Consider the following 15,113-nt stretch of genomic DNA (forward strand, 5'->3'; position numbering starts at 1 on the left):
GAAAGGGCCTGCCAAAGTAATATCGAAGCTTTCTGCTACCAATTATGAAGTAAAATTAGGAAAGCGGCCGGCCAAACAAATTTACCACAGTAACTTGATGAAACGATACGTTAAACATCAAACGGTCGTAAATCTGCTTTTAAATGCCTCAGAGGAAGAAGGAGCAGAAATTTTGACTTCTAGTGATGTAAGCGTAATGGGATCCGATGTAATCATGGAGCAGTTGAACCTGGAGCCTAGGTTCAGTGACCCCCAGAAGGAGGACTTTAAGAGGATTGTTTCCGAGTTTAAAGGCGTGTTTTTGGACCGTCCTGGAAACACGACTGTGATTGAACACGATATCGAGCTAACTTGTGAGGAGCCGTGCGTTTTAGTTGGTACCTTCTCCACCCTTCGGTCTTTCGCTGGCGAGTCGGGGCAAAATTTTGTCCTCGTCACAGCCTTAACTGAGCGCTCTCGTCCAGAGTGTTCTCAAGAGGCCAACTTTATGTTGTATTCTATTTCATTACGTTGTTATACGTGTAAAAATTTGAGTTCTCATTTTAAGAGTATTGTGTCCCACATGTGCCTCTTGATGTAGAGGGAACGAAAATCTGATAGGCACGCATCTAGGTGTATGTTGTCCTACAATTTGCATGGTGTTCTGTCGGGTAACCGAGGGCAGTTGCTTGTGTCGTGTGTTGTCTGTTGTCGAACTGTTCTTGACAAGTTGCAGAACCATCGACAAGTGCTGAGACCAAAAATCGTCAGAAGAGACGAGCGAAGCTAGTCGACAAGTTTTGGCGACAAGCCAGTGGAGCTGAGATTCGTACTCAAGAATGGGATGTGTTCACGGAACTGAGCCTAGAGCTACATCCTCCCCATGGTTCTGGAGGGAAACCTGGAGGGACATGGCGAACGAGCGCGCCGGACATCCGAGCCACTTGGAAGCAGATCGTCTTTCCGGCACATTGTCTGGCAGTGGGGGTGCTGTAAGGCTTGGGAGTCCACACCGAACGTGATTGCCTCTACAAAGGCAATCTGTGTCAAGGCCAGCGAGCGAGCCCGCCTGACACCATCAACTCAACGACGTCATCAAGTGGTGGCGGCGCCGGTCTGTCTTACGCAACGCACGGCAAGATCCCTCAGCCCGTGGGCCCGTTGAAGCAAGTAGCACCATCCAGTCTGGCGAGTCTTACGCAATGCGTGGCAACATCACACCTTCTTGACTGCAACTCAGCGCAGCGGCTCCAGATTTGAGGATCATGACGCAACCCAGTGGCGGGTCCCCATTGGATGATTTTGACGCGACCTGGAGGCGGTTCCGATTGGACGTTGGTGAAGTAATGGGTGATCCGGGGCTCATAAAAAAAACCGAGCGACGCGTTGACAAGCAGTTGACCTATGTGTCAGAGAGGAGACATCTCGGCTCTTCAGTTCCTAAGCTGTCGGCCCTAGTGCCGCATATATGTAGTACCTCTATTCTATGCTGTACATAAACGTTGCCTTAACTCACTGTAATCTTCTCGGCTCGTCTATCAGCACTGCGCAGAAGCAGTCGCGAGCTCAGAAACGCACTACCAAACAGCCAGAGACCTTGGCAGCGGTGAGTTTCGGAGCAGTGGCGCCTTCGGGAACGTGTTGGCGTCGCGCCCTGTAACAACACTCGCAGCGAAATATAGAGAAGCGGCATTTCAGAGCCTTTTCTGAACATTCTTGTTCTTGTTCTTGTTGCCCTTGTGGCTCATACCCACTGTAGGGGATAGGCCAATAATTGAGTGGTCTTATAAAGTATTTTCTGAACACTCTTTGGGTAACTGCTGCAAGCACACTTGCTTGATGTCCACTACGGCATTAATAATACAAATTTTAGGCTGTTAGACCGACATTAGCTATGCCACTTTTCGTCATTCTTCTGAAAAGCGTGGTATGCGCTAAACACTTGGAAGGAATTTAGTGCCAATCTTGTCTTGTCACGTAGAGGATCTTGGCTCTTGGCTCATACCCACAAGGTGGGTTGGCCACACTGTACCTTATAATGGAACTTTTTTATACAACGCTTGCTAAAACAAGAGAGAAATTAGATAAGAACAGTAATATTGTTTCTTTGAAAAATCGTGAAAAAGTGCAGAAGAACTCGATAAACCAGAATATATAAAATAAATTAGCAAAATTGAAGAAAGGGGAAAAAGAATTGGATATATCTGGCAGTACCACTAGCAGCATATCCTTCCGGTCGCCTAATGAATTTATATAGCGCTGACAGAATAGCACTGCGGCCCGCACCCAACTGACTGGCTCCAAACGATAAAAGCGTGGATGCGAGAAGAAACTGATCTATTTTTTCCGGTTCATTGCAAACTGCACATAAGTTAGTTAATGAAAATCCTGATTTGTGAAGATAAAAGTTTAACCGAGGAACTCTACAGCGAAAGTCTGTGAGAGTTGTGAGGGTGAGTGGCTGACGACGATGAGGAAGTATGCCTGAAGTCGGTATGCGCCAGAGTTAATAGGTGAACAAAAAAAAATAATTGGTGGATCCCTACAGTGGGAATCAATAATATGCTAAGCACGAATTAGGATGGTTGATATTTCCCATTAAAGCAAGCACAACGTTACGAGGCGGAGGTAAATGATGCCGCACATGAATTCCGTGCCATGATTATTATGTTTGGGTGTGTCGTCTACCTTCGCCATCTATTCGCGTCACGTGATACCAAATTTAGTATATGCGGAGCTAGCGAAACGGCCGCGAGCGCGCTATGAGCGGGGTATGTTGTCAGCTTGTCAGGATTATCATGTTTGCACCAGTCATATATTTCTTCATCCCTAGACGTCACGTAACACCCAATTCGGTACACGTGAAGCTAGCAAAACGGCCGTGAGCGCATCATGAAGGGCCCAGTATACTCCAATGTAGCGTTTACACGCGCGTGCATGCCTGGAACAGCGACGCTACGTTATCAAAACGCGAGCGCTCTATAGTCTGACGCCATGCGCGACCTACGCGACCAGCGTCCGTCGGCGCTGCCCGACGGCCACCTTCGCGAAATGTGACATGTAGTCATGTTCTCACATGACACGCATCTATTGATTATCATGGTTGCACGAGTCACATACCTTCGTCATTCATTTGCGTCACGTAATACCAAATTTGGTATATGTGAAGCTAGCGAAACGGCCGTGAGCGCATCATGAGTGTGGCATGTAGTCATGTTGTTACATGACACGCATGTCGTGATTATCATGTTTGGATGTGTAATTTACTTATGTCGTCCTTTCGGGTCGTGTATTACCGAGTGTGGTTCATGTGAAGCTAGCGAAACGACTGCGAGTGCATCATGAGCGAGGCATGTAGTCATGTTGTTACTTGACACGCATCTCATGTTTATGATGTTTGCACCAGTATCATACCTTCATCGTCCATTCATGTCCCGTAATACCAAATTTGGTATAAGTGGAGCTAGCGAAACGGCCGCTGGTGCATCATGAGCATGGCTTGTAGTCATGTTGTAAATGTCACGCAACTCATGATTATCATGTTTGCACTAGTCACATACCTTCGTCATCCCTTCACGTACCGTAATACCAAATTTGGTATATGTGACGGTAGCGAAACGGCGGTGAGCGCATCATGAGTGTGGCATGTAGTCATGATGTTGCATGACACGCATGTCATGATTCTCATGTTAGGGTTTGTCGCCTTTGTTCGCCATGCAATCATGTCATACCATTCTAGTTTTTCAACATGCCATGTGAGCGAAACCACCGCAAGAGCTGCAGGACCATGAAATGTAAATGATGACATTCATGACATACATATTAGGGTTTTCATGTTATAACTAGTCAAATATATTCTTCATACAGTCATGTTATGCCATACCAAGTTTGGTATTGAAAACAATATCGAAACAGCCAGGAGAGTTAAAGTCGTAGGCGGCTAGACAGATAGATACGCTCAAAGTCGCCAAAACTCGCTAAGAAATGCTTCGCATTTAAAAAGCTTTTGTAATGGCTTGGAGCATTGGACAACCCACTTGTTACGCTATTCACATTGTGTGACGACTGGTTGTTCTTTCGCTGTTTTAAAACGATTTATAAGTCGTATTAACGCGATTGCTTTCCTGACACCAAGCCTGCCTAAGGAAGCTTGCCAAGTTGCCAAGTCCCAAGCACCGGCATGGGTCAGTGCCCGCCATAAACGGTGGAGGCCTGTTAACGTTAAGTCAAATAGCAAACCATTCTCATTTTCAGTAGGCAGAAATCTGATACCATATGGGTTTCCAGGAATTCATTTTGGATTGTCCTCTGCAATGCATCCCCAAAATACACCTCCTCCCAGCAATGCAAAAAAAAAAAAACGTGGTCAGTAGTTTCTGGCTTCTTACAAATGAGAGTCTGACCCCCAATGTTGCAAGACGCCCCGCTCTTCAAAAAATACTTTGACATGCAAAGTACCGGTGTGAAGCCTAAAAAAGACGGTCTTTGTGGCAGGAGCCACTGTGATTCAGACGCACGACCCGCAAGAATGTACTTTCGAGAGTGCATGGCGAAATTTTTGGAACTTACGAAAACACAGGACTCTGTTACTAAGTGGTTGTCGAGGGTGGAACCCCTGAGTGCTCACAAGAATTTTTAAAGCTAGTGTCTATTCAGTAGGACTGCCATCGCTTGTTTTCGCGACCTTTACGGCATTTTTCATGTGTACAGTGTCTGGAAACAGGCAATAACGCAAAATAAAACGGCATGGGTCAGTAGTATAATACTGGGTTGGCCCCCAGCGGACACGGGTTCGAGCCCCACTGAGTCATTAGTACTAGTTTATTTTTTATTTTTTCTTGATAATTTTGCACGACGTGGTTACGGACAACTACGGCGTGGCGCGAGACCTGAGTTGTGATCTCATAACAGCTTTTTTTCGCTGTAAAACAGCTATCGTCAGGCTGCTACCCTGCGCGTGCGAAGTTCAGCTCCCCTGTGTGTTTTGAATTCGTCTGTAGTGCAAGCTGCGCTCGTTTATTTTTATAGGGAAAGCTGTTATGAGATCACAACACGCGCAGCGCTGTAGTTGACCGCCACCACCGTTGTCTGTAACCACTATCGCACGACATAAAAAAAACACAAATAAAAAGACCAAGTACACGTGGTGACATAGTAGGATTCGAATCCGGGTCCACTGCGTGGAACCGGGGTTTACCGCTGAGCCACACCGGTGTTTTTCCCCTTTATTGTATACTGTCAATACATATTGTACATATATACATATGCCACGCACCACATAGCATTGTGCGTAAGGCTGGCCGTATTTGCTTAGGCACCTTTAATGCTTTCAATGAGTCTAATATACTAAGAATTTCATCGCTTTCCCCACGGTGTTCCAGCACTTCTCTTAGCTTCGTCACCTGTTATAGGTAGCGGTTAATATTATTAGTCTAATTTTACAAGATATAAGTGAAAACGTCAGCTGAAATCGCGATAATGCGTTGTTTAGACCATGTCTTTCTTTTTCTTAACATAGCTTCGGTAATATTAATCATAAAATTTCAGAGCTGTTTTGATATACAACAATGAAAAAAAATATCGTACCTTTGGTTTGATTCTTTAAGAAGCTAATAACTCTTATAAGTAAACCTTACTGGTTGAAAACAACTTCGTCTTGTCAGTAAACACAAACGGTAATATCTGACCGCTCTCCATATTAAGGTGGTGGTTCCACACCGGCGGCAACCGGAGTGCTATTCTGGACATTGTCGAATTCCGCCATGTTGTCATATTCCGCCATTGATCAATGCTAATTGGCCAAGTGAGCTGCTACGACCTCTCTGATTGGCTCAAAATGCCGCCATCACGAAATTTTACAACATGGCGGAATTAGTGCCAAGAATGGCACCCCGCTCCGCATTTTCGTCATTGTTTGCTGATGCATTACGCTTACTGGGCTCACCGTATTGATGTGAATTGATTGCATTACAAAGCTTACGTTGTTCACTTTCTAATGGCAGCTAGTACTGTCACCTGGTCATAAGCGCTATTGCATAGCAATCAAGACTTTTGCTGTACAAGCCATTGTTGTACTGGCCGTGGGGCAAAACTGTTCAACATAGCCAAATTACCTTTTCTGACCTTCTTAATGAAGCATTATTCAAGGTTTCTATGAAGAGATATAGCCAGTAAAGCAAATAATAAGTGTTGTGGGCTCTATTGAATATAGGAAAAATAATGTAGGTTTATGAGTGAATAACTTTTTTCCTGTTTTGTGTAGAACAGCATTTAATGTCTGCGCGAAGTTGTCTTGCGTTCTGGCGAATAGTTCATGAATTATTACTACTTCAAGTCTGCAATTTATGGCTCGACGTGTTCAGGTATTGCCGACGAAGTGACCAAAGTATTCAAGCTGAAACTCTGAAATTTTGAATATTGAAGCAGCAAGCTTTTCTCTGTGTTTCTATGAAGAGAAAATTGTCTTAAGTTAATTGACCGAATTGTGGAACAGCAGTTAATTTACCTGATTTTCAGCTTGCCAGGTTCATACAAGTTTACTTTTATTTTTTCTTTATAGGCTGATTCACAACAAGTATTGCACATTATCAGGACACTGTCATTTGTTGTAATTACTAGTGCTCATTAACTTTACGACACCACGCTTGAAACCATAGATGTGGAAAAAATAATAAATCTCGCAAATATTTTTGAGAATGGCGCCATCTGTAAAAAAAAAACATGAAGTTGTTTCGCGTCAGTTCCGAGGTTCATCAAAAGTGACGCCGCCAAACATGATTACCGCCGAAACACGTATGGGTTATTTCTGCAGACTCCACACTTCAGTGTTTATCCCAGTAGCTAAATCTAGTCGCAACGTCTTCAATGTACAATGTAACCCACGATGAGCTGCTAAAAAAGAAAAGAAAGAAAGAGAGGGAGCGAAAAAAAAGAAAGAAGGGAAGGAAGCATCTCCAATTACTGACGTGGAGGTTAGGCTATTGTGCCGAGGATTCCAGGACCGGCGGGGTTGTTCGTCTTTGTAGCCAGGGTACCATAGAAACGATCTTGAAGTGTACGAAGAACTTGTCTCTTAAAAATGTTTGAAAAGATGCCAAGAGCGTTTTGCCATGTGCTTAGTCATTTTGCTATGTGCTTATTTATTTGGATTATTAAAAAAGATTTTTTTACTACTTGAAAACTTTCAGAAGAGAATTGGGTTTGTTTAAGCGTTCTAATTGCTTATACCACTATTGAATTCGTACTGAATTCACTTCTGGAATTCACTACTCGCAAACACCTCGCTTGCGTGCGTCTTGTAGTATGACAGTGCTTGTGTTGTCAATGCTTCACTGCTCTACAGGCATGAGTCGCGTTAAAGTGTGAAGAAAAAAAAATGCCGGCTGAAGGCGGGCCCCCTTATATGCAGAACCAGTAGTATATTTCGAAGTGCATTTTCCTGGGGGGAATACGCTCTCACCCACGTCCTTCTCTTCTAATAATAACGCGACTTCTTGCTCCTTATGTGAACGAAATGGCTTCGCATGTTTATGAAGTGACACTACGGACATATTCGTATAGACACATACTACAGATATTGGTGCTTTTCACTTCGCATCGCTATCACAATCAGTAGCGGCGGCATTCACTTCGAGTAGCCTAAGATACGCCAGAGTGAGTGCAAGCTGAGCCTATCTTGTGTGGCCGATCGAGTGACGTGTGCGACGTAGGCACTCAAGTGCTCCGCTCTTTGAGCTGCAACAGTTGCTTACCGAGATACGATTATTGTGATATAGTCCACACATAAACTCTTCACACCGCCATCTTCCATTTTTCACTGCATATCTGAGCCGACTTCGATGTTTTCGGCGTTTGTTGAAAACAGAGTAACGAATCTTTCGGCAGCGTCAACACAGGCATGCGCACAGCGTTTCTGTAGCACCTTAGTAGCACCAACTACTTGATATCACCGTCTTCCCATTCATCGTAGGCGGTTTGCCAGTACACGTGCGAGCGTCAACTTTGTGCCGTTGTCAGATAGGAAGGAGACGCGGCACCAAAGCGCTTTGTCCCAGAGTCACACTTAACTCATCAACCCATCATCATCCTACGTCTGTCCCGGCACTGCCTCCCCCCCCCGGGCAGACGGCCAGACGGCCATCTGTTTCGGGCAGATGGCCATGCCCTGGCAAGGGGGCCACCGTTCGGCGCCAGGCACCAAACAGACGCGGCCTGCCTCCTGGCGTACGAGCCAGGGAGGCCGACATAGGGACTACCCTTCGACGAAGCAACTTCGGTCGCCACGCGCAAAGTAAACGTACCATGGCGAGGTGGGCTATCTCAGCGTGTGGGGTGCGCTGCGGTCGTGGCCCGTCTCCTGACCGCTAGGGCCCAACGAGACTCCACACAGGGGCTACCCTTCGGCACGGTGGCTCTCGACACCGCACGCAAAGCGGACGTACCCAAAAACGAGGCAGAAGGACTGCCCTTATTCGCGGTAACTGTGGCGTAATCGTTCAGCTGTTATCATGTTTACGTTGTGTCATGCCGCCCCTACCGGGGCAACGCCCTGCGCATGCGTGCCATACAGGCACTATTCAGAGTAAATAAAGAGTACGGGGGCGTTTTCTCGTTCGTGTTCAACACGGTGTCGTTCGTCACGGAAACACGACATGGTGTCAGAAGATTAGCGCACTGTTTTCCAGCTATGGCGACTGCAGAAAAAACGGGTTTTTGCCAGTCCTTCCCGGTACAACCGCCAACAAGCTTCACCTTTGACAAGGTTTCAGAATGGCCGGCGTGGGTGCAAGACTTCGATGATTATCGATTTGCTTCCGGCCTTAGCGAGCGAAGTGGGGAGGCCCAGGTATGTACGCTGATGTATACTATGGGGCGATATGCTCGCAACATATTGCGGACCCTTAGATTATCGGAAGAACAGTCAAGGGACTATGAAGTGGTGAATGAACGCTTCGACGCATACTTCGCTGCCACACGGAATTTGGTCAACGAAAGTGCGTGCTTCCATCGCCCCCACCAAGCTGCAGGGGAATTGGTGGACCACTACGTGAAGGCGTTATATACACTATCAGATAGGTGTGACTATGGCGTGATGAAAGAGAGGATGATCCTCGACCGTTTGGTCGTTGGACTACGGGACTCCAAGCTGTCCGAGGCCCTCCAAATGGACTCAGCACTGAATCTGAAAACTGCACTGTCCAGGGAAAGAACGAAAGAAGTGGTACAACAACAACAACATGATCTTCACAGCAGTGCGTACCACCAAGCAACCAGCCTTGAGGTCGACGCAGTTCATCGAGAAGCTTGCGGGCGGGCAGAGCACCAACGTGTCAACAAAGAAGTCCGAAAGTGTGTGGCGTGTGGCAGAGCCCGTCATTGGAAGTCATCGTGTCCTGCAAAAGGAGCAATCTGCTACGGGTGCCAACGACGGGGACACTTCGCTGCGGTGTGCCCGCAAAGGCAGGACTTCACGAATGCCGAAGCAAGTGCATCCGAGGTAGGCCTGTGCAGTATTTGCCGGAGTCATGCTTCGAGTGAGCAATTAGATCGAAGGGGTGTAACGTACTTTGTTGGGACTTTAGCTGGTACGATTGCAAGAGCTCGCTTTGTTCAAGTCACTATTTACGGGGTGACCGTATCTGCTAAAGTCGACACAGGAGCAGAGGTCAACGTTGTTCCAGCATCCTTCCCTGGTGTACCGAAAGATCTACAGCAGTCTAACGTAATTTTGAAGGAGCCAGGCAGTGAAGTTCACTGGGAAATTCACTGCCAATATTCTGTGGCGACGATGTCAGGTTAGGCAGGACGTTTTTGTCGTCAACTCGGCGAGTAATGTCATTTTAGGCTTGCCAGCAATAGAAGATTTAGGAATTGTGAAATTTGTAGACGAAGCCTCAGTTCATCAAACTGTGCACACGCGCTTTTCTTCTCTGTTCCATGGTTTAGGTACCATGAAAGGAGAATACTGTATTAGTCTCAAAGAAGACGCAGTGTCCTATGCTATTCAAACTGCTCGTCGTATACCCAACCAGCTGAGGGATGGCGTGAAATGCGAGCTACAGGACATGGAAAAAAAAAACGGAGTCAATCGTAACGTTGAAGGGCCGATCAAATGGTGTGCTGGCATTGTGCCCGTCTTGAAGCCTTCCGGGCAAGTTCGGATCTCTGTTGATCTTACGCAGTTGAATAAGAGTGTGAAACGTGAGCGGTTTGTGCTCCCCACTGTTGATGAGACACTTGCGCTGCTTAGCGGAGCAATGGTGTTTTCTAAACTTGACGCGAACTCGGGATTCCATCAGGTAAAGCTAAGCAAGGGCTGTCAGCTACTGACAACGTTTATTACTCCTTTTGTACGTTATTGCTTGGAGCGTCTGCCGTTATGCTCCATAACGGCAGACGCTCCATAACGGCATAATAACATCTGCTCCTGAGTATTTTCAAAGGCAGATGTGTGAAATCCTTGATTAAGTGCCGGGGGTCGTAAACATAATGAACGATGTACTGGTCTTTGGTTCGTCTCAGAAAGAGCATGATGAGTGACTGTTCCAGATTTTAAGCTGATTGGCAGAAGCCGGCGTAACCCCGAATCGGGAAAAATGCCAGTTCAGTGTAAAAGAGCTTTGTTTTTTGGGATGCCGAGTGAGAAAAGATGGCATACGACCGGACCCAGCTAAAGTTAGGGCGATCAGTGATATGAAGCCCCCGGAAAATGTAAGCGACATTCGCCGATTCCTTGGTCTCGCAAATCATTGCTCGCGGTTTATACCTGACTTAGCAGATAAGAGTGCGCCGTTACGTCAGTTGCTGCAAAGGAACAAGGAGTGGAGTTGGGCTGCACCTCAGAAGGTGGCCTTTGACAGTGTAAAGCAGGCCATCTGTTCCGATAGATGCATGGCAAAGTTCGATCCGCATAATCCAACTATTCTTTCTGCATACGCATCTTCGTACGGTTTAGGGGCAGTTCTGCTTCAAGTATAACCAAAGAAAGATGGCCACTTGTGTTTATTTCCAGATCATTGACACCAACAGAAATGCGCTATGCACTAATTGAAAAGGAGGCCCTAGCTCTAACCTGGGCGGCCGAACGTCTTGAAAGTTACGTGCGTGGGCTTTACATAACGCTGGAAACAGATCACAAAACCGCTAGTCACATTGCTAGGAAGGATCCCACTTGATTTGTTGCCGCCGCGCATTCAACGATTGCGAATGCATCTGATGCGACTCAGTTTCGAGGTGGAATATGTTCCAGGGAAAACTTGGAAATTGCTGACGCACTTTCTAGAGCGCCAAGGCGATAGCAAAACAGTAAGGGCGTCCTTTCGGTAGAGGAGGTCAACTCGTTTGTTTCTGGGGTGTTGTCAGAGTTGGGCGAGTTGGACCAGTTTCGACTGGTTGCCGAAGAACAGGCAAAGGTTGAGACCTGCCGTATGTTGTGCCGTTATCTTCGTGAAGGATGGCCGAGACCAGCTTCGATGTCAAGCGTATTGAGGCCATATTGGCAGGATTGTGCAGCTCTGAGCGTCTGCAAAGGAAGGCTCATGCATGGCACGCGCCTCGTTGCGCCGCATTCGCTCCAGAATAGAATTTAAAACTGCTTCCCGGAGGCCATTAGGGTATCGTGAGGTGCAGGGCGAGAGCAAGAGAATCCGTTTGGTGGCCTGGTTTAAGATCTCAGCTTGCTACCGTGGATGGCGATTGCCGCATTTGTTCACAGTTTCGAGACCAGCCGAGTGAACCTATGATCCCAACCCAGACACCTAATCGTTCATGGTAAAGGGTCGCAGCAGATGTCTTCCACTTTCATGACCGGAACTACTTGCTTTTAGTGGACTATCTATTGCGCTTTACTGAGTTGTGTTTGCTGACATCTCTTACCAGCACCAGCGTTGTTAGTCACATAAAAGATGTATTTGCAAGGCACGGTATTCTGGAAGTGCTGGTAACGGACAACGGCGCTCAATTTGTTAGTGAGTATTTTAAGGCGTTTGCGAGGGCTTATGGATTCCAAAGTGTGACGTGTAGCCCGAGGTACCCGCAGACAAATGGGGAGGTAGAACGAATGGTGAAAACAGTAAAAGGGCTACTCGTAAAGTCTCATGATCCCTATTTGGCTCTGTTAGCCTACAGGACTGTTAGCCCTGGGACTACTAGGCAGAACACCAGCGGAGCTGCTCATGGGACGATGGCTTCGTACCACCCTGCCTCTCCATCCAGACAAGTTGATTGTAAGGACGCCCAGCCTGAAAGAGGTGTGGGAAAAGGATGCAGAGACGAAATTACGATCGCCGCCACGCTGTCCGCCACCTTGTCCCATTGGCACCCGGAGACAGTGTCTGGGTTAAGGACTGCAGACGGGAAGGCGTCATCTGTCAGCGCGCTAAACGGCCGCGGTCATATGTTGTTGGTTTGGAAAGCAGCCTCCAGATCGAACGCAACAGAAAATTGCTAGTCAAGCAAGCGCCAAGCAGAGTCCCAGAATCCTACGACGCGTCGTACGACTTTCCCTCTGGCCTGGAAAGTTCAATTGCTAGCAGCCAGCCCAACTACCAAGCCCCCCCCCTGCGATCGCACAGACGATCGCAGCAATGTTCAACTGCTTTGAATTCCAGGCGAATATTTCACCCGATTCGGTAGAATTGTAAGAAAACCAGACCGTTATGGTATTTTTGAATGTAGTGCTGTAGGTAACTTTTGGACTTGTGTGTGCAGGTAACTTTTGACTGGTGTGCGGCTCTTTTCGTTCTGTTTGGTTAGTCTGAATGCAATAAGAAATGCTTTCTACGGTGTTTTTACAGTTCTTCTGTTTAAAAGGGGAGATGTGGCGTAATTGTTCAGCTGTTATCATGCTTACGTTGTGCCATGCCACTCGTACCGGGGCAACGCCCTGCGCATTAGTGCCATACAGGCACATGTATATATTCAGAGTAAATAAAGAGTACGGGGCGTTTTCCCGTTCGTGTTAAACACGGTGTCGTTCGTCATGGAAACACGACAGTAACTTCAGTCACCGCAACCAAAGTGCCCGTGCCCTCACACTGTCGCGCGGCTGAGAGCCTGCGACGACACCTCCTCAGGACGGATTGGCTATCGCTCGGCGCGAGGTGCGTTGCGGTCACGGCCTGTCTCCTCACCACTAGGGCGAAGTGAGACACAGTCTGTCCTGCGGGGTCTACGGGACTGCTATTTGGTGCAGAGGCCAATGCCGCTGCACGCAAACCAAATGTACCCATGGAAACCGGCACGGCTGAAAGCCGGCTTAGTCCTTCTCGATGAAGGGAGCCACCCTCCGCCTCGACGAGTAGAGACGCCGAGCCTGCAGAAAGGGTTAACGCAGAACTTGCGGGTAAAGCCCGACAAGGCGAAATGATCACCTTAGCACATGCAAAGCTCGGGTGAAAAACCATACAGACCAAACTCGGGGGCAACCGGCTCACTAGGCCTAGTCGTGGAACCTTAGAGAAAGCCATCATTAAAAATTGATAGTTATATGCCCTCCTGACTCACTGAAAATCACTACCGAACGGTGCCACATCTCATAAAACTTCTTTGCACCTAGGCGCTGCCACTTTCGGTGGAGAATGAACCAGACCTCCTTCCGTACTTTTGCAAGCACTTCGTGAAGCCCGGGTCGCTTGCCGTCAAAGACGGCACAGCACCGTGCCACTCACACTTTGTAGGAGCCCTCAACAGGCAGAAGCACGTATTGATTAGCCGCTTGTCCCGACAGGGGATGAAGAACACGAACGGTGTTGAAAGGAACACCTGGGTGGCGAAACAAGCTAGCTATCCTTCAATGGAGGGAAGCTGGTAGTGCGCACTGGGAGAACACGTGAACCAGGTCCGCCATAGTGCCACAAAACGGGCATGTTCCTCGTTGAGGAATTCTCGTGAAGGGCCTGAACTTTAGAGGAAGGCACCCTCTGGCCAGGTGATACATGAATGTAGCGCGCTTGGCGTCCAGGAAACTGGCAGTAATTAACCGCCAATGAGGACTATGGTGGGACAGGTCAAATGCTACAGTTTGCGGGTAATTCTTGGGTAAGTCTATCAACTAACTCGTGTACTTCTATCGAAACTAAATCTATCTCGGGGTCGACCTCTTGGAGATCGGCCAAAGTAGAAGCGGCCCCTGCATAGAAGGCAGAAGGCGTTCCTGCCCGAGGCACCGAATTCAAAAATGCCCCAGGCGAGAACAGCCTTAGCCGCGTGCTCAGAAAGTACGATGCAAAGCTTATAGTAAGGAGCATATCTGAATCAAGAGCTACCCGTGTCCATTTAACGTGTGCCGTGGTCACCACGCTAAGGTCGGGAATACATAGTCCTCCTTCGTCCCTACGCAATTTCCACACGGGGCGTGACACAAAAGGAGACGCACGACTCCAAAGGAACTCGTAAAGTTTTTTTCCAAGAGAACCTTGGTGTGGGGCTTAACTGGCATAACCGAACCTATGTACATAAGGAAACTAAACAACAGTGATCGAATTATCGTAGCCCTAGCTGTAAGCGGACAAGACAAGGCACCGAGTTCCCTAATCCTGTCGGTCAGCTTATGCCTTGCTAGCTGCCAGTTTTCGGTAGTCAGGCCATCTGGCTCGAAATGGAAACCTAATATACGTAGGCGCTCCTTTATGGGGAGGCCATGCACAGGACATGGACTGGAGGGAGCGCAGTTCAGATACATGACTGCGCTCTTCGACTTATTTATCCTGGTGCCGCTTGCCGAGCAGTACCCCTCCATCTCGTCCGGGACGGCAATAGAGAGGTCATCCGTATAGGTGAACATTGCCACCTGGGGGGAACCTGGTGGAAGGGGAAATCTACCTACGCTGGTGTCTTTAGGAAGCCTCTGCAAGAGCGGCTTGAATGCGAGCACGTAGAGAACGGACGACAGTGGTTCGCCCTGTCTGACCCCATGGCACACACCGAAATACTCCGAGGCACGATCTTGTATGACAACAGCAAAACTAGGACGAAAGTAGAGAGCGCTGACCATGCTAATGAACTTGGAACTGAAGCCCACCTGCTTTAAAACTTTAAAGATGTACTTATGACTGATAATATCAAAAACCTTTTTGTGATCAAAAGAACAAAGGATTCCGTTTAGGCTGCGTGAATTCGACCATTCTATAAAGTCC

This window comes from Rhipicephalus microplus, chromosome 1, assembly GCF_043290135.1.
Source record: "Rhipicephalus microplus isolate Deutch F79 chromosome 1, USDA_Rmic, whole genome shotgun sequence".
Classification (NCBI taxonomy): Eukaryota; Metazoa; Arthropoda; class Arachnida; order Ixodida; family Ixodidae; genus Rhipicephalus; species Rhipicephalus microplus.